We start from the raw sequence: 19,707 nt of genomic DNA on the forward strand, positions 1-19,707 counted from the left end.
CTGTCTTAGCAAAGACAGGAGTCATGCCCCCTTGCCCAATGGCCATGCCCAGGGGACTTCTGTCCCCTGGGCATGGTCATTGGGCATAGTGGCATGTAGGGGGGCACAAATCAGGCCCCCCTATGCCACAAAAAAAAATAAAAAAATATACTTACCTGGACTTACCTTAATGTCCCTGGGGTGGGTCCCTCCATCCTTGGGTGTCCTCCTGGGGTGGGCAAGGGTGGCAGGGGGTGTCCCTGGGGGCAGGGGAGGGCACCTCTGGGCTCATTCTGAGCCCACAGGTCCCTTAACGCCTGCCCTGACCCAGGCGCTAAAATCCGGCACAAATGCGGGTTTTTAAGACCCGCCCACTCCCGGGCGTCATTTTTGCCCGGGAGTATAAATACGACGCATATTCATCGCAGTCATTTTTTAAGACGGGAACGCCTACCTTGCATATCATTAACGCAAGGAAGGTGTTCACGCAAAAAAATGACGCTAACTCCATGAACTTTGGCGCTAGACGCATCTAACGCCAAAGTATAAATATGGAGTTAGTTTTGCGTCGAATTTGCGTCGAAAAAAACTACGCAAATTCGGCGCAAACGGAGTATAAATATGCCCCTTAGTTTTCCATGTGCCCTTCTAAGGTATGCCCTAAGTGCCGCGAGGGTTGGGTGTAGTGTCACTGTCAGCAGGAAATTTATAAAAGATGCCCCGGTGAGAGTAATATAGCCAAAGTAATTTTCCTCATTGTAGTGAATGGGCTCCATGGGCTAACAGGAGAGGCTTTATTTTAAAATAATAAAGTCTTATTTTCCATAGAAAGGAGCTAAATATAGCAAGTTTATTATCACATTAAAAGTTATAATCAATCTAACAACTTGCCACTGTTAAATTTAATATAACTTGTGCCTGGGAAGAGTTTAAAACTCTTGCTAAAAGTTATCAAGGTCAGCCCTGTAGTGCCCTTCTTTGATTGGACATTGTAGGAAAGTCCTACTTTTTGCCCTGGTCACCCTCAAACTTTTTGGACAGGTACTGGCGGTTACTGACTCTTGGCTGTGCGCTGGGTACTGCGTACCAGTCCCAGGGCCAGTGCTCTGTGTATAGTGGATATGCAAATTAGGCTAATTATAATTGGCAAAATTAACCTACCTATAAGTCCCTAGTGCCCAGTGTCATTTTAAAGGCAGGCCTGCCTTGCTGGCTGTTTTTAATTTGAAGTTACATGCATATTCGACTTTGGAATTAAAAGTAGTTTCAAAGTCTTAAACTACCTTATTTGTACATATAAGTCACCCCTAAGGTGTGTCTTATGTGCCACTGGCATGGGCAGTGCAGGAGCCCCTTAACAGGGCCCCACAAAGATTTTCACTGTCTGCTTTGCAGACAGTGAAAATCGCGACGGGTGCCACTGCACCCGTCGCACCCCTGCAACTCCGCCGGCTCCATTCGGAGCCGGCTTCCTCGTTGCAGGGGCTTTCCCGCTGGGCCGGCGGGCGGCCTTTTGGCGGTGGCCCGCCGGCCCAGCGGGAAAGTTGGAATGACCGCCGCGGTCTTTTGACCGCAGTGCGGTCATTCGGCGGTAACCGCATGGCGGGCGGCGACCGCCACCTGCCGCGGTCAGAATGACCGCCTAAGTCCTAAGATAAACTTTTGACCGAGGCCTCCCGCGGGCTGTAGCCGAGCCGGGCTGCATCGCGGTCAGCCTTAAACTTTGACTTTGCCCCGGTCGAGGTGCGACCAGATGATCAGATTGGTGCTTTTTGTTTCTATGCCCTAGAAAAGCAATAATTCTTTAAAAATTCATATCTCCGGTTCCCCTTATCTGATTTTATTCATTTAGGTGTCATTTTAAAGCTAATAATATTTCCTATTATTATAAATTGATTTTGGATTTTTAAACTGTTTCCTTTGTTTTATTTAATTACTGTTTTGTGATATTTGAATGCTTTACACTTTGGGGGTGATTCTGACATTGACGGGCGGCGGAGGCCGCCCGCCAATGTTCCCCCGTCAAAATACCGCTCCGCGGTCACAAGACCGCTGAGGGTATTTTGAGATTTGCCCTGGGCTGGCGGGCGGCCGCCAAAAGGCCGCCCGCCAGCCCAGGGCAAATCTACCTTCCCACGAGGACGCCGGCTCCGAATGGAGCCGGCGTAGTGGGAAGGTGCGACGGGTGCTGTTGCACCCGTCGCGTATTTCAGTGTCTGCAAAGCAGACACTGAAATACCTTGCGGGGCCCTCTTACGGGGGCCCCTGCAGTGCCCATGCCATTGGCATGGGCACTGCAGGGGCCCCCAGGGGCCCCGCGGCACCCTCTACCGCCATCCTGTTCCTGGCGGGAGACCCGCCAGGAACAGGATGGCGGTAGGGGGTGTCAGAATCCCCATGGCGGCGGAGCGCGCTCCGCCGCCATGGAGGATTCCCCCGAGCAGCGGAAAGTCGGCGGGGGACCGCCGACTTTCCGCTTCTGACCGCGGCTGAAGCGCCGCGGTCAGAATGCTCGTGGGAGCACCGCCAGCCTGTTGGCAGTGCTCCCGTGGGTCAGAATGACCCCCTTTGTCTCCTAAGTTAAGCCTTGTCGCTCATTGCCAAGCTACCAAGGGTTGAGCTGGGTTTAATTTACTGAGACCTAACTGAACCTAAGTGGAGGTTGGTGGCCTATTGCTAATTCTGCCCTTACCAATAACCCATTTTCCAACAGTCAGCCTCTGGCAGCCTTGGCCAGGCTGCCTTGATGAGGTGTTAAGTGGCCTGGGCTGAAACTAAGGAAGCATTTGGTGAGAGGAGAACTGCTGCAGCAGATGGCAGAGCATGAAGGGGATAGATTGACCAAACTAGTTTTCAAAGTAAGTAAAGTTTTCTGGGACAGAAACCAGACCTCCCCATTTTCATGCTCTCCCATCCAGATGAGGGCCCCAGTAATTAGATTATACACAGGAAGTGGTCACATAGTGGGTGTAGCCACACAAAGCTAGATGGCCCATTGACCACTACCAGATGCTCCCCAAAATGCCCACTAACTTAATTATTTAGTGGTCATCCCTAGGCCTGCAGATCAGTTTCAATGGACACAAGAAGGCCGGTAACAAAGACGACCCAAGGCTTGAGAACAGAAGTCCTGCTGAAGAAGAAAACAATGCCAAACCCAGCCTGTGGCATCCAGAAATCCTCAACCTCCACTGAGGGGTTGACTGGACATCAGACAGACTCTAAAGAGCTCGAGGCACCTCCAACCTTCTAAATATTGCCAAGAACCTCCGTCCATGATAGCATCACTCCCTGCAAGCAGGAAACCGAAATCAGTGAAGTCCAGTTCACTCACTTGCTGCTGACCAAAGAACCAGATGCTGCAGTTGGACCACATTCCACCCAGTGGACCCAGAGGACAACCCCTGCAAGTATGCCAAGTTTGGTGGCACTGTGACATCCAGTGACTGAATCGTGTAACAGCCAGAGGTACTGGGTTCCCAAAGTGGGACACCCAGAAGAAAAGCCCATGCCTGACTTTCCGAGGAGCAGAATGAAGCACCAGTCAAGGCACTTCAGGACACCCAAGAACCACCCCCCAGAGTGGCCCTGCTGACCTGCAATCCACCTTCCAAGTGACCTGCCCCCTGGTTCCAAAGGCTCCTTTTCACTCTGCTCTTGGCTGACCTATCTTCTCTGCAACCTGGCCTCCATGGCTCTTCCATCATAGAAATAGCTGTTTTTTAGGGGTCTCCAACCCCTTTAAACCTCTACACTGCAAGGGGACCCACTAGACATACCTTTAAGACTACCCTTGCAGTGTGTTTCCAAGTGGTCCTTCTCGCCTGTCGGACACCAGACTATCAGCCACTGCTCCCACTCAAACTGAAAACTGCCGAACTTCTTCGGCTGGCCCACAGGACATCTCTATGAAATCGACCTAAAACCAGAAGGTGACATTTGTGAAATCATTGGCTGATTTTATGTGCCTTTTTAAAGTGTTCTCCCATTGATTCCTATGGTGCGTAATTACGCACAAAAAGACTATTTTTCTAAACTTTTAAAAATCATAACTTAAAAAGCACTTGATTTTGATGATCTTTGTCTTAAACATTTTATAAACATCTCAAGTGTTTTTGTAAATTGGTCTCAAGTTATTCTTTTGAGTGTGTGTCCACACTGCTTTGCACTTCTCAGTGATTGGCCTAACTGCTTGACTAAGCTACCACAAAAAGTAGAGCATTTGGTGGTCTAGTTTTTGCCACTGTAAATCAATGTGGGGTTTCTCAGACTCTCTGCAAACTGCACATAATTTTTGTAAGTTACATAGATATCCAGCCTTCTACATCTAACCCGGCTGGAATTCCACAGTGGTGGAATTTTGGTCAGACCACTCTTTCATTACAGCCTGACTGGCTTCTAAATTGTGAGAAGCTTGCTTCCACAACTTAGCCACTTGGCTCCTGAAGCTCAGTACATAGCTCATTACAGTCTTGGGACTTGAGCTTGCTCCCATCCTTCCTCGCCCAGACTCAGAAGTCCTCTGACAGGATGTCCATACATAAGCTCAAAGGTGCTAAAGCTCACACCCTTCTGTAGTACCTACTTGTAGTCAAACAACAGGCATGAATTCCTTCCTGGACAACTATGGACTTTGTCCTAGCACATATCCAATGAGATAACCCCAATATCTCCACATGTGATTTGACCTCCTCTCTGTTCCAGATAGTATGTTCCAGGTCAATATAAAAAAAAAAAAAGCAGGCATGGCAGGGCTTACAGCAACCTTCAGAAGTCCTGAACCCCCCACTCAAATGGAAAAAGGCCCACGCGATATTGACCTCTCTGTTGTCAGCCCCACAACCTGGTGAAATGCATTGGGAATCACCTTCTCTGGGAGCACCATCTGGCTCTTTACCATAGTCATGCTGGCACCTGTGTCCCACAGAGCCTCAAAACCATGCCCATTGATGGTGAACCATTGCCTATACGTTGTAACATTTGAGGAAACATTGACCTTAGGAACCATTTCACTGTCATCCATGGACACTAAGGTAAGCCCTCTAAACATCCCCTCAGTAACTGGGACAAATGACTTATTCCATCACTTCACTAGCATCGCTTGGGGTTTCCCTCCAGTGGGAGGTGGAACACTTTTTAGACTCTTGGAATCCCATTTGTAGTATTCATACTTGTAGCACTTATAACACTTGGGAATTTTGGACTGCTGACCTTTTCTTCTGGTGACCAGTTTGGGAATGAGAACCAGACCCTTTCCCCTTTGAGTTATTTTGGGGGGCTTTAAGAAAACTCTTCCTTTTTATCTCCCCCTCCTTCTTCTGGTGTACACCCTGACCACCCTTTTGCGAGTCCACCAGATGCCTTTTTGGACACTCTGGTGTTGACTCAGATGTCTGCCTACCTCAGCAAGCTTCCTGTGATCAGTATGCTTGCCATCAACCAGGTGGTGGTGTAGCTCTGGGAAGCAAATATCAACCATGTGCTGCTTTAAAACCAAGTTGTACAGACTTAAATACTCATCAACTTTCTTGCCCCTCACTTAGCCCTTTAGTGCCTTGCTGGCAAAATCCAAGTAATCCACCCATGTTAGTAATGAGACCCCTGGATATGAGCCTATAACTCTCAGGAGTCAGACTAAACTTGTTGAATTGGATGGTCTTCATGGCAATGTAGCATGTCTAATCATCTACCTCTACTGTTAGTAGTGCGTCCCTCCCACTGCATCTATTTACCTTCATAAATTAGCACCCCAGAATTCCTTTAGGTCTGTGTGCACTCTTAGAACCACTTCATAGGCTGCAAACCATTGCTCATATTTGTACTTTTTGATGCAAAACTGAGCTGACGCAGTTTTGCGTCAAAAAGTATAGCTCCGGCTTGCGCCATTCCAGAGCGCCACCCGGGCACCAAGTGTATGAAATCCTGCAAGCTGGAGCTCTGGTTGAGCTAGCGTCAGAAAAAATTATGTTAGCAGTAGGAGGGTGGCAGTACGTGGAAAGGAGGTTTTGCCTCAAAACATGACGCTAAGGTGGTTAGAGGCAAAAGAAATGCTATTAACCAGCCTAGCGTCATTTTCTGATGCATAACCATTCATACCACATGACTCCTGTCTTAGAAAAGACAGGAGTCATGCCCACCACCACAATGGCCAGCACAGGGAACAAGTGTCCCCTGGGCATGGCCATTGCACCTACTGCCATGAAGGGGGCGGGCCTATTTCAGGGCCCCCAATGGCACTTACAAATTTTAAAGCCATTATTTAGGCCTGCTTCCTGCCCGTGCACCTTTTTTGCACAGGAGGATAAATAATGCACTAGGGGCTTTGAGTAATTTTTTGGACGGGAACCCCTTACTTTGCATTTCATTGATGCAAGGTGGTTTCACATATCCAAAAGTGATATTAACTCCTATATTTTGATGCCAGACGGGTCTAGCATCAAATTATAAACATGGAGTTCAGTTTCTGCTGAATTTGTGTCAAAACAAGGACCCAAATTAAGTGCAAAATAGAGTTTAAACATGCCCCCATGTGTCTATGTCACCCCCTACCACATAACTGGGCCCAGAATCCATGGATATACTGACTCTGGACTCACCAGTGGACACTGCAGGTATGCTGCCACAATGTCTATTGATGGGCCCTACTTCCAGGGCTCTTATGTCCAGTTCTTTCAAACTGGACTCATGGGCCAATTCTTCTCCTCAAGAGCCACTTTCAACTTTGTAAGCTCCAATTTAAGCTTTCTTTCCTCTCTGCCATCTCCTCAGTAGACAGGCTCCTGTAGGAGATGCTGCTACCCGGTCTGGGAACCACCACTGCTCCTGGCAAATTGTTGGTCCTTTCCACACGTAATTCCAAATCCACATTGGAATTCAGAATCTCATCATCCTCTTCCTCAGGAATTTCTTGATACGTTTCTGGGATGTCATCCCCAGCAACCTGAGTCTCTGGCCATGGTCCCAAGGCTTTCTGCAGTTCCACCTTCCTGGTAAAGCCTTTAGTAGAAACTGGGAAATTATTGAAGAGATCTTTCAGCTGAAGCACAGGTTTCTAACCTGGCCAGCTCAAACTCCATTCCTACAGGTACAGGGGCTGCTTCTCCAGAGTGAGACATAATTTAGCAGAAAAATAAAAAAGCTGAACAGGGCGAAAAAAAATGAAATAGTCTTAGTGGAGATCTGTAATGAACACTGAGTTACTACGTGGCATTGCACAAACACAAGTCCTATCATCCCCACTGATCAGCAATGTTAGAACTAGGGCTGGACAGACATTGCGGAGTTTTACTCAGTAGAATTCCATGGAAATAAGTAAAAACTTAGTTAAAGTCTGCGGAGTTCCTTTCCGCCATACCTGATTGTGACAAGCTTCCTAGTAACACCTCCTGAGTGCCTTTACAGTGTCTCTTGAGGCTACTTAAAAAGTTGTTGACTGCGGAATTGAAGTTTAAAATGAATGGGGTGTCTTTTCAATCTGTACTCCACACACTTGCACTAGTGTAAATTAAATATCTTTATCAAGGCATCTTTGTGTTGCATTTGGGCCTAGAATTCTTCTTTCACAGGATATGCATATGAGAAATGATCATGATCCACATAAGAGATGTATTCAATTTTAAATTAAAAAAAAAGAGAAGGCCAGCTGACACCGAAACCTCACTCAAACCTTAAAGGAAAAGCCTATGAAAGCAACATGAATGGATGAACGGATGCCAATTACTAGCATGCGCAAGGTATGAAAAGTTTGAAAACTACTCTCGGGAGATATATTCAGAAAAGTGAAACAATATTCGCAGATGAGCAGCTTATTTTGTCTGGTGTTCAAAAAATTGTGTCTCAAAAAGAGACATTTGCTGTCTGCCCCACCCCCCAACACAAATATTCCTAAATCGAGTCCTTGACACATACACTATGCATTGCTGACATGTTACAAAGCCAGGGTTACAAAAACATATCCAACATATCTAACACATCAATGATGCTGTTTGTCTTAACCAGACTGCCTGTGCTGGTGTCATCACCTCCAGCCTGACTTGGAGTGGCATGAACGATATACAAATCTAAGGAGCTAACAGGAATGATGGCTGGGTCATGGCTTTAGTGTAACCTCATGCAGGAAGCACAAGCGCTATCTTACACATCTATACCACGTACCTAGAGTTCAATGTATGGCTGAACGAATGGATGAATTAATGAGGATATGCCATTAGAAAGCTCTCAGGGCAGCATAAGGGCTATTATAATGGGATTACTATGAATGAAAGGATGAGTACATGGGGGCATTTCCAGAGCACATGTACATGCCAGGATGCAGCCATCGGACTTCACATATGTTAGTGTTCAAATCTATTTATCTCCACATCAAATTCCAGGAACCATCTGAATGAACAGATGAATTAATGAACATGTCTTCACAGCCCACACTATGCACAGGTGCACCCTTAGGGAGCAGAGGTGAAAATATGCAAACCTATGGCTTATACTGGGACCCCATGAATCAATGTGGATGTCTTATTGATCGTGGAAATGTGCAATGAGTGGAACACATTGTCAGTAAATCTGCACAGCAGACAAGCCTTACCCACACCGGAATCCCCCTGTAAAGAGCAGCCATAACAGGACATCGTACTGCTAGGCCAACCTGATTCGAGGCCATAGAGGAGGAGGGTGGGGAGAGGTACCTCAGTGGTGGCAGTAGTTGCAACAGCTCCCAGCACCCATGACTGGCAGGGCCTCAGAGCCACCTTCTGGCTACACTGGTACCAGAGGGATCAGGTCTTCTCAGGCCAGGAGACAGGGTTTCTCTTCAGCTTCTGTGTGAGAGCTCCTCTGTTGCTGTGGGGTGAGATCTGCTCTGTTCAAGGGCTGCCTCTCTGCTGTCATAGGAGGACTTCCTTTCTGCTGTGGTGTGAGGGCTGCAACAATAGAAAGAGGGATGGGCATCCAAGAGCTGCCATGGCCCTGTAGTGGGGTGGAAGCCAGGAGACCCAACCCACTGATCTTCAGGTGGGGAGTTATTTTCTGTCTTTGATTAGTCACTCACCTTTTCTGGCTGATGTAACGCTGGTGACAGGAGCCCAGACTTCTAATCCTCTGAGTCTTTTCTGACACTACAAGCAGCAGCTTGTTTAGCCCTGCAGCCAACTTTTTTACTTTTAGAATGGCAGTCTCAGAGCCATGTAGTAACTGAGGTAGCCAATAGCGGGGAAGGAGGAGGAGCCACATACCTTAGTTGTGACAGGATGTTTATTGGGATGGGCAGTAAACTCCGCCACAAGGTGGATTGCAGAATTTTTGCCAAACTCCAAGTGAAGCATGGTGTGGGAAAAAGTCTGTGAACTCTGTTGGTGAAGCAGAATTTATCACCCGCTCCAGTTAGAGCTGTTGTTTCTGATTTTCAGAGCATGCAACCTGTAAAAGCTCAGCAAGACTCCACGCAGGTTTAGCAAAATAGAGAATGATTTTATGAGTAAATCAAGAACAAAATGACACAAATCCAAAAAGTAGAAGCAGAGTTTGAATTTTAAAAGAATAAATCAAAAATGGTGCTTAGGGCCTGCTGAAAATGTGGAGCAAGAGTCTGCGTCAAAGGCTTGATGTATCGATTCTGACCAGCTCACTCGGGTAGATGCATCATCTTTGAGCCTCTCAGTCTGGTCCCCTGTTGGCATCAATCTCTCCCAAAGTGCAGGCACTGCATTGTCAGCGAGCCACACAGACCGTCATTGTCAAGCCGCGCTGGCTGTAAAATGGCTGTCGTCGACCAGCTGCTGAGTTGTTGTCGAAGGTTGATGCTTCGGTTCCAATCTGCACCAAATCACTGATTCACCGACTTTGATGTAGAAGGAACTGCAGAAATCCACTCATGAGGCCCAGGACTGTATTGGCACCTCAGGCAAGGTTAGGACTCACGGATGGCAGAGTCCAGCAGCATCTGTAAGGTTGTAGGAAGTCTTTGATGGCCTTCAGCCTTCAGACACAGGGGCAAGCCTGCAAGCTCTCGCAGTCACTCTGGGTTCAGATAGGAGAAGTTCAGTCCTTTCCTCGGTAGGGCAAGGATCAGCAGGCCTTAGGGTAACTTCTCAAATCAGATAGCAGTCCTTCTTGGAAAGCAGTCCAGAAGAGTGGTACTCCTTGTAGCACAGCAGTCCTTACTCTTGGCAGAGACCTTCACAGGTCCAGTAGTATATGAATTAGTAGGGTCAGAGACCCAGTTCATATTCCCAAATATACCTTTGAAGTGAGGGTTACTTCAAAGAAGGGTCTTCGAAGTGCATAGATGTCCTTTCTTCCTCAGCCCTGGCTCCAGACTATCTGTAGGGGTAATCAGCCCTTGGTGTGAGGACAGGTACTCCCTATTCAGACGTGTTAGATCCCCTCCACCCTTCCGGCCCAGAAAGAGACTATAGCATGCAGATGAATGCAGATCAGTGCTCAGACAGACCTAATCCTCCTGTGCTTGTGGCTGTCTAGAGGGAATACACAAAAGGGTAGCTCTCGCCCACCCCAGACGTGTATTGAAGACAGGCTTCAGGCACACAAAGATGTAAAAGCACAGAGATGCCCTCTTTCTAATAGTGGCATTTCTAAAATAGTATTCTTAAATCCAACTTTAACAGTACAGAGGATTTATCATTACTATTTCAATGATATAAAACATGATGCAGCTACTCTTTTCAGATCAGGAATTACAGCTTAAAAGTATATTAAGGAATTCCAAGTGCTGGTCTATGAGGGAAGTAGGCCTCGCAGTAGTGAAAAGTTAACTTAGGAGTTTTTCACTACCCAGACATGTAGAAGTACGTGCCCTGCCTTTTGCTCACATAACACTTTGCCCCATGGGCTACCTAGGGCCAACTTTAGCGGTACCTGATATGTAATAAAAGGGGAGTTTCTGTCTTAGCAAGGAGTTTTAAATGCCTTGTTGAAATGGCAGTGAATCTGCACACAGAGCTTCTACAGTGGCAGGCCTGCGGCATGTTTAAAGGGCTACATAAGTTTCAGGTCCTGAGCTTGCCCCCCACGACCGCAGCACCAACCTGCTGCCTCCTGCCTCTGTCCCACGACCACGCTGCCGTTTGCGTGTTCAAGGCCCTCCTCCACCCGCAGGCATCCTCCTGCGCCTCATCCCTGGTGGCTAGTGGGCTCACTTGACTCGTGTGCCGCTTCCGCCGTCCCGTAAGTTGTTTTTCGTTTTTTCTGCGCCTCGCCGCCGGCGCGTCTGCCCCCATTGTGCCCCCCTGATTGCTGTCTCCCCGATCGTGTATTGTGCCAGTATTGTATTTCTTATTGTGTATTTCTTCGTTTTGTGACTGCATTGAATTTTGCCTCGATTTCTGTGCTTTTTTGCCCCTTGTGCGCTCCCCGATCCCTGCCGCTGCCTCCCTGCGGCCCGCCCCCCTCGCGCCCCCATTTGCCGCTCCCTCCCGCCTCCCGCCTCCCAGCTGCTCCTCCCTCCCCCCTCCCTTCTTAATGGCTGGCGCTGCGCGTCGCGAGTGAGCGAACTCTGACCTGTTTCAGGTCCTGAGCTCGCCCCCCACGACCGCAGCACCAACCTGCTGCCTCCTGCCTCTGTCCCACGACCACGCTGCCGTTTGCGTGTTCGAGGCCCTCCTCCACCCGCAGGCATCCTCCTGCGCCTCATCCCTGGTGGCTAGTGGGCTCACTTGACCCGTGTGCCGCTTCCGCCATCCCGTAAGTTGTTTTTCGTTTTTTCTGCGCCTCGCCGCCGGCGCTTCTGCCCCCATTGTGCCCCCCTGATTGCTGTCTCCCCGATCGTGTATTGTGCCAGTATTGTATTTCTTATTGTGTATTTCTTCGTTTTGTGACTGCCTTGAATTTTGCCTCGATTTCTGTGCTTTTTTGCCCCTTGTGCGCTCCCCGATCCCTGCCGCTGCCTCCCTGCGGCCCCGCCCCCCTCGCGCCCCCATTTGCCGCTCCCTCCCGCCTCCCGCCTCCCAGCTGCTCCTCCCTCCCCCCTCCCTTCTTAATGGCTGGCGCTGCGCGTCGCGAGTGAGCGAACTCTGACCTGTTTCAGGTCCTGAGCTCGCCTCCCACGACCGCAGCACCAACCTGCTGCCTCCTGCCTCTGTCCCACGACCACGCTGCCGTTTGCGTGTTCGAGGCAAGCCCGTCTGCGCCTGTCCGCGCCCAGCGCCACCCCCCCTAGTCCTCGCGCCCCCCGCGTCCGCTACTCAGCCAACGAACTCCGCGCTTTCAACACCGGCTCCTCCACGGAGTGCTTCCTGGCGTCCCCGAAGCACACTAAAGGACCTTTTTCCTGCCGCTCCTGCAACTTCTCCTGCATCAGAACGACAAAACCAACAATAGAATCACTCAACCCCAACCACCTGAACTGCATCCTCATCAACACCCGCTCCGCACGAAAACACGCCATCGAGCTCTGGGATTTGCTCGACTCCACTGCACCCGACGTGGCCTTCCTGACCGAAACCTGGTGGAACGACTCCTCGGCTCCGGACATCGCCATCGCCATACCGGACGGTTACAAAATCACCAGAAGAGACCGAACTAACGGAATCTGCGGCGGAATAGCCATCGCTCACAAAGCTATCCTCAAAATCCACACCCACACTGACGACACCCTCAAGACAGCCGAACACCTCCACTTCCAGATCCACACAGACCCCAACACGACCCTCAGAGGAACCCTCATATACCGCCCTCCAGGACCAAGAGCCCCCTTCAGCGACACCATCGCCGACCTCGCAAGCACCCACGCCCTCGCTTCCCCGGATTACATCCTCCTGGGAGACCTAAACTACCACATGGAAAATAACAACGACGTCAACACCGCAGCACTGACCTCCAACCTCCTCAACCTCGGACTCCGCCAGCTGGTCAACACTCCCACCCACATCGCTGGACACACCCTCGACCCCCTCTTCACCTCAAGCAACCACATCTCTTTCAGCCACACCTCCGAACTCCACTGGACCGACCATCACTGCGTCCATTTCTCCTATAAGAAAATTACCGAGCAGCACCGCATCCATCTACCCCCCTACCGCCGCTGGGGCAAAGTCACCCAAGACCAACTGACCAGCACCCTCGTTAAAAACCCTCCACCCGACGCGACCGACCCGAGCACAGCCGCCATCAACCTCCATCAATGGATCCTCGACTGCGCCAACACCTTAGCCCCACTCAAGAAGCCCACCGCCAACCAAGGAAAGAAAAAACCAGCCTGGTTCACAGACGAACTGACCACCTCCAAAAGCCGTTGTCAGAAGCTCAAAAAGAAATGGATCCTAGAACGCACGCCCGACAACCTCGCCTCTCTCAAAGACGCAAACCGTGAACACCACCAACGGATCCGCGTCGCCAAGCGCGCCCACTTCACCGAACGCATCAACAACAACGCCCACGACTGCAAAGAACTCTTCGGCATCGTGAAAGAACTCTCAAATCCAAAAGCCAACGCCAACGACATCCCGCCCTCCCAGAAACTCTGCGACGACCTCTCCACCTTCTTCCACCAGAAAATCGCTACCATCCACAACAGCTTCAACACCGACCCACCGCCAGATCCCCCCACCCGACGTATCCAACCGCGACTGCCGCCTCACCGCCTGGACCCACGTGGACGACGCAGAAACCATGGCAACCATGAACACCATCCACTCAGGCTCCCCCACGGACCCATGCCCTCATCATGTTTTCAACACAGCCAACGCCACCATCGCCCCAAAACTCCGCAAGATCATCAACCTCTCCTTCACTTCCGCCACCTTCCCGGACAGCTGGAAACACGCTGAAATCCAACCCCTCCTCAAGAAACCCAAGGCCGACCCCAACGATCTCAAAAACTTCCGTCCGATCTCTCTCCTCCCTTTTCCAGCAAAAGTCATCGAGAAGATCGTCAACACACAACTCACCCACTTCCTCGAAGACAACTCCATCCTGGACCCCTCACAATCCGGATTCAGACGAAACCACAGCACGGAGACTGCTCTCCTCGCCGCCACAGATGACATCAGACATCAAATGGACAACGGCGAAACCTCGGCCCTCATCCTCCTCGACCTATCAGCCGCTTTTGACACAGTCTGCCACCGCACCCTACTGACCCGCCTCCAGGAAGCCGGCATCCAAGACAAAGCCCTCCACTGGATCTCATCCTTTCTCTCCGACAGAACTCAGAGAGTCCGACTCTCCCCCTTTCGCTCCAAAGCCACCAACCTCATCTGCGGCGTCCCCCAAGGATCCTCCCTCAGCCCTACTTTGTTCAACGTCTACATGGCCCCCCTCGCAAAACTGGCCCGCCAGCATCACCTCAGCATCATCTCCTACGCCGATGACACCCAGCTCATCCTCTCCCTGACCAAAGACCCACTCACCGCCAAAACAAACCTCCACGAAGGACTAAAATCCATCGCCGAATGGATGAACAACAGTCGCCTGAAACTCAACTCCGACAAGACGGAAATCCTCATCCTCGGGCGCTCTCCTTCGGCCTGGAACGACTCATGGTGGCCCGCCGACCTCGGACCCCCACCCACCCCTGCCAGCCACGCAAGAAACCTCGGCTTCATCCTGGACTCTGCACTCACCATGTCCAAACAGGTCAGCACCGTCTCCTCCTCCTGTTTCAACACCCTCCGCATGCTCCGCAGAATCTTCAAGTGGATTCCAACAGAGACCAGAAAGATGGTGACCCAAGCCCTCGTCAGCAGCAGACTTGACTACGGCAACGCACTCTACACAGGCATCCCAACCAAAGACATCAAACGACTCCAGCGTATCCAAAATGCCTCCGCCCGACTGATCCTCGACATTCCCCGCCGATGTCACATCTCCCCTTACCTGAGGGAACTCCACTGGCTCCCGGTGGAGAAGAGGATCACCTTTAAACTCCTCACCCACGCTCACAAGGCACTTCACAACGCCGGACCCTCCTACCTCAACTCCAGACTCAATTTCTACGCTCCCACACGTCAACTTCGATCCGCCAACCTCGCCCTCGCCGTCGTCCCCCGAATCCAGCGCAAGACCTGCGGCGGCAGATCCTTCTCCTTCCTCGCCGCCAAGTCCTGGAACTCTCTCCCCACATCTCTACGCCAGACCCAGGACCTCCTCGCCTTCAGGAGACTCCTCAAAACCTGGCTCTTCGACCGCTAACTGCAGCACACCTCCACCCCCCCCCCCCCCCCTTCCCCCCAGCGCCTCGAAACCCTGACGGGTACATAGCGCGCTTTATAAATATCGTGATTGATTGATTGATTGATTGATAAGTGGGTAGCACAATTTGTGTACGAGTAGCATTTAATTTACAGGACCTTGCGATAGGGTACACGATTTTACAAGGGACTTAAAAGTAAATTAAATATGCCAATTGTGTATGCACCAATGTTACTATGGTTAGAGCAGAAGCATATGCACTTCAGCACTTGCCAACAGAGTTACAGTGCTCAGAGTCCTAAGGCCACCAAAAAGTTACATACAAAAAGTGAGAGAAAAAGGCAAAAAGTTAGAGGAAAGACCATCCTAAGGCTTTCAGGTCTAATGATCCTCCAGGGAGACACATAGGGGTCATTCTGACCTCGGCGGTAAAAGGCGCTTACCGCCGGTCAGAAGACTGCCACAACACCGCCACGACAGCGGTAAACCACCACGGTCATTCTGACCCGCAACTGCCAAACCGCCGAAAACCCGACACCCTCAATAATCCGCCACACCAATGGTCAGCGAAAAAATGGCGCTGACCAAACCTCCACCGTCATGCCAACAGAAATACGCCCCTACCATTCCGACCCACAAATCCACGCGGCGCTCTTTCGAACGCGGTATTCCATTGGCGGTACACGCCGCCGCGGTCAAAATACACACACCCATAGAAAACTCAGCCACATTGGTCACTTCGAAATACACACACCTGATACACATACTAACACCACTCCCACACACCCAACACAATATAAAACACACACCCACATCACCCACAAGCCCCTACCACCCGAAATCATTGACGAAGGCTAGAGACAGAGCACAGAATAGAGAATCCCACAACACAGAGGCACACAACACCATCACCCACACAGAATCCACGCACCAAACACCACACACCACCACACGCACCACACTCATCACCACAAACGCCACCCCACACCTCAACCACACCACCCCATGGCTCCCCCAAGACACCCCAGGTTCAGTGACGCCGAACTCAGGGTCATGGTGGAGGAAATAGTCCGTGTAGAGCCCCAGCTCTTCGGGGCACAGGTGCAGCACACCACAATTGCCAGGAAGATGGAGCTATGGCAAAGGATAGTGGACAGGGTCAACGCGGTGGGACAGCATGCCCGCAATCGGGAGGACATCAGGAAGAGATGGAACGACCTACGGGGGAAGGTGCGTTCCATGGTATCAAGGCACAACATAGCGGTGCAGAAGACTGGTGGCGGACCCCCACCTACTCCCCCAGAATTTACCGCGTGGGAGGAGGAAGTCTTGCACATCCTGCATCCTGAGGGCCTCGCTGGAGTAGGCGGAGGAATGGACTCTGGTAAGGCAAATCTTCACTACTGCTTCCCACCCCTACCCCACCTGCATGCCAAATCATACCCCCACCCTCACCCCCTCCCCCATCACACCAACCCCTAGCAAAAGCCTCACCATCACAACCCACCCATCCCAACACCAAGCCCTGCATGCGACCACAAAGCATGGACACCCATCACCAAAGCATGCCCACTGCACACACACATCTCCCCCACAAGCCACCCTCACAAAAGCCCCCACAAGGAAATGCCTGCACATGGGTACACGGACACCCACCCATCACACGAAATCCCACACACAGAACCAATAACCATACCTTTATACCCCTGCAGGACCCGAACGCCACCACACCGCCACGGAGGGTTCAGAGATGTCCATCCCAGCCCCAGAAGAGGCCCTCAGCGATGACAGCAGCTCTGTCTCCCTGGAGCCAGACGACCAGCCCGGCCCATCGGGGACCTCTGGACAGTCGGTTCCCCATAGACAGCCACAGGCTACACCAGACCCAACCCCCTCTGGGAACACCAGCACAGCTCCCACCCAGCGGGCCCATGCCTCTGTCTCCAGGGCACATAAATCAGCGGTGTGTCCACCACTACAGGGCACCCAGGTTGACCCACCACCCCAACAACAACAGGGACCTGGGGGCAGTGGTAGTGGGCACACCGGCCAGTGGACAGAGGCCCAGGGACACAGGGGAACTGGGAGGGCTGCTGTGCGACAGGGGGGGAACAGGCCCGGGGAACCGACTCTCCAAGAGGCCCTCTCCACCATCATGGGAGCATACCACCGCTCCCAGGAGATGATGGCGACGGTACTGGCCCGGTTCCAGGAGATCCAGGAACTGCAGGAGGAACGGTACATGGGTTTCAGGGAGGAACTGAGGAACATCGGTTCCGCAATGGGGACCATCGTCCTGGCCCTTACCCAGCTCGTCACCACATTGCGGGACCATGTGGCACCCCAAAGGGCCCCTGTCACTAGCCCAGGCCAGGAACAGCCTACCACCTCCGCCGGCGCTAGTGGACAGGAGGCCCCCACACAACGACGGGCCACCAGAACCCCACCTCCTGCAGAAGAAGAACCACCCCGCAAGCGGAACCTGAGATCTCACAGGAAGACAGAGTAGGATTGCAAGACCCCCGCCAGCCTAAGATACCCCCTGATGTCATCCCACTGTCCCACATTGTCACCCTGTCCAACCTTGAACTGCCCTTGCTCCATCCTTCCACAGGCATATGGACAATGCACCTGTGCGACTGAGAACTGGACTCTGCCATGGACATTACTCCACCCCCACCCATCCCCGCTTCCCAATCATTTACCTATATCTAGCACTTTAAATAAATCACTTATTCCACTTAAATAAACAGGAGTCTGCTTGTATTCTTAACAAATGTATTACACATAAGGGTTCAATAATGTCCAGTTACTTTGTGATGACAACATACCAATTTCAATAAGCTTTAGTCCATGGGCAAACAAAGCTGAAGTCAGGCAGTGGGTCATACAGCTTTGAAAAGGGAAGGGAAAGTCACAAATCAGTTAACAGGAACTGAGGGGAAACACAGACAGTGGAGATGCATGAGGCCTCAAGTAAATGTAAATTGGGGTGGCTGTTTCTTACCTGTGTGCTACTGAAAGTATTGTTGTATGACTGTATCCCTGTTGTCCGTGTCGTACCCGTCGTCTTCCTCTTCTTCACACTCCACAGGCTCCACAGCTGCAACAACACCACCATCTGGACCATCCTCCTGCAGAAAAGGCACCTGGTGTCGCAATGCAAGATTGTGAAGCATACAGCAGGCCACGATGATCTGGCACACCTTCTTTGGTGAGTACATGAGGGATCCCCCTGTCATATGCAGGCACCTAAACCTGCCCTTCAGGACCCCGAAGGTCCTTTCTATGATCCTCCTAGTTCGCCCATGGGCCTAATTGTAGCGTTCCTCTGCCCTTGTCCTGGGATTCCTCACTGGGGTCAGTAGCCACGACAGGTTGGGGTAACCAGAGTCTCCAATTAGCCACACACGGTGTCTCTGTAGCTGTTCCATCACATAAGGGATGCTGCTATTTCGCATGACATACGCGTCATGCACTGACCCAGGGAACTTGGCATTTACATGGGAGATGTACTGGTCAGCCAAACAGACCACCTGGACATTCATCGAATGATAACTTTTTCTGTTTCTGTACACCTGCTCACTGTCTTTGGGGGGAACCAAAGCCACATGGGTCCCATCAATGGCCCCAATGATGTTGGGGATATGTCCAAGGGCATAGAAATCACCCTTTACTGTAGCCAATTCGCCCACCTCAGGGAAAATAATGTATCTCCTCATGTATTTCATCAGGGTAGACAACACTCTGGACAAAACCTTTGAAAACATAGGCTGAGACATCCCAGATGATATGCCCACTGTTGTCTGAAACGACCCACTAGCCAAAAAATGGAGTACTGACAGAACCTGCACCAGAGGGGGAATCCCTGTGGGTTGGCGGATGGGGGACATCAGGTCTGGCTCCAGCTGGGCACATAGTTCATGTATAGTTGCTCTGTCAAGCCGGTATGTAAGTATGATATGTCGTTCTTCCATTGTCGACAGGTCCACCAGCGGTCGGTACACGGGAGGATTCATCCTTCTCCTCGCAAGTCCCAGCGGACGGTGCCTAGGAAGGACAACATGGAGCACAGAGTCAAGCAACCCACAGGTTTGTTCACACAGCTTGCACAGTACACGAATCGCTATGCATGGAACGGCTTGTATGAGTGGCAATGCAAGGCCTAGGCCTGTGTGACGCAGTAGAAATCATGCCATGTGGGCCCTTGAAATGGCGGCTGCCTGACCTGTGAAGTGTGACAGTGGGATGTGAGGTCACTGTGCTGGCGTGGCACACCGTGGCGATAGGCGGTCGAAGACCGCGGCGCAAAGCAGCATTGGTTAACATTGAACCCTATGGGTCTCAGGAGCCAATGACGATGTGCGCCGGCGGTCGCGGTACGCACCTCCGCGGTACGCACCGCTGCGGGCGTGACCACCATTTTCTATCTGATTAATCACTCGAGACCTGATCATCCACAGTAGAGAACCTATACTGCAAGTGCTGCTGTGACCTCGGTCTGGGAGATACAATGGCTGCTGCGACTGGGGAAAGGGCCCCTGCCTTCACTTCCGAAGAATTGGAGAAACTTGTTGATGGGGTCCT

Source organism: Pleurodeles waltl, chromosome 3_1 (assembly GCF_031143425.1).
Source record: "Pleurodeles waltl isolate 20211129_DDA chromosome 3_1, aPleWal1.hap1.20221129, whole genome shotgun sequence".
Lineage (NCBI taxonomy): Eukaryota > Metazoa > Chordata > Amphibia > Caudata > Salamandridae > Pleurodeles > Pleurodeles waltl.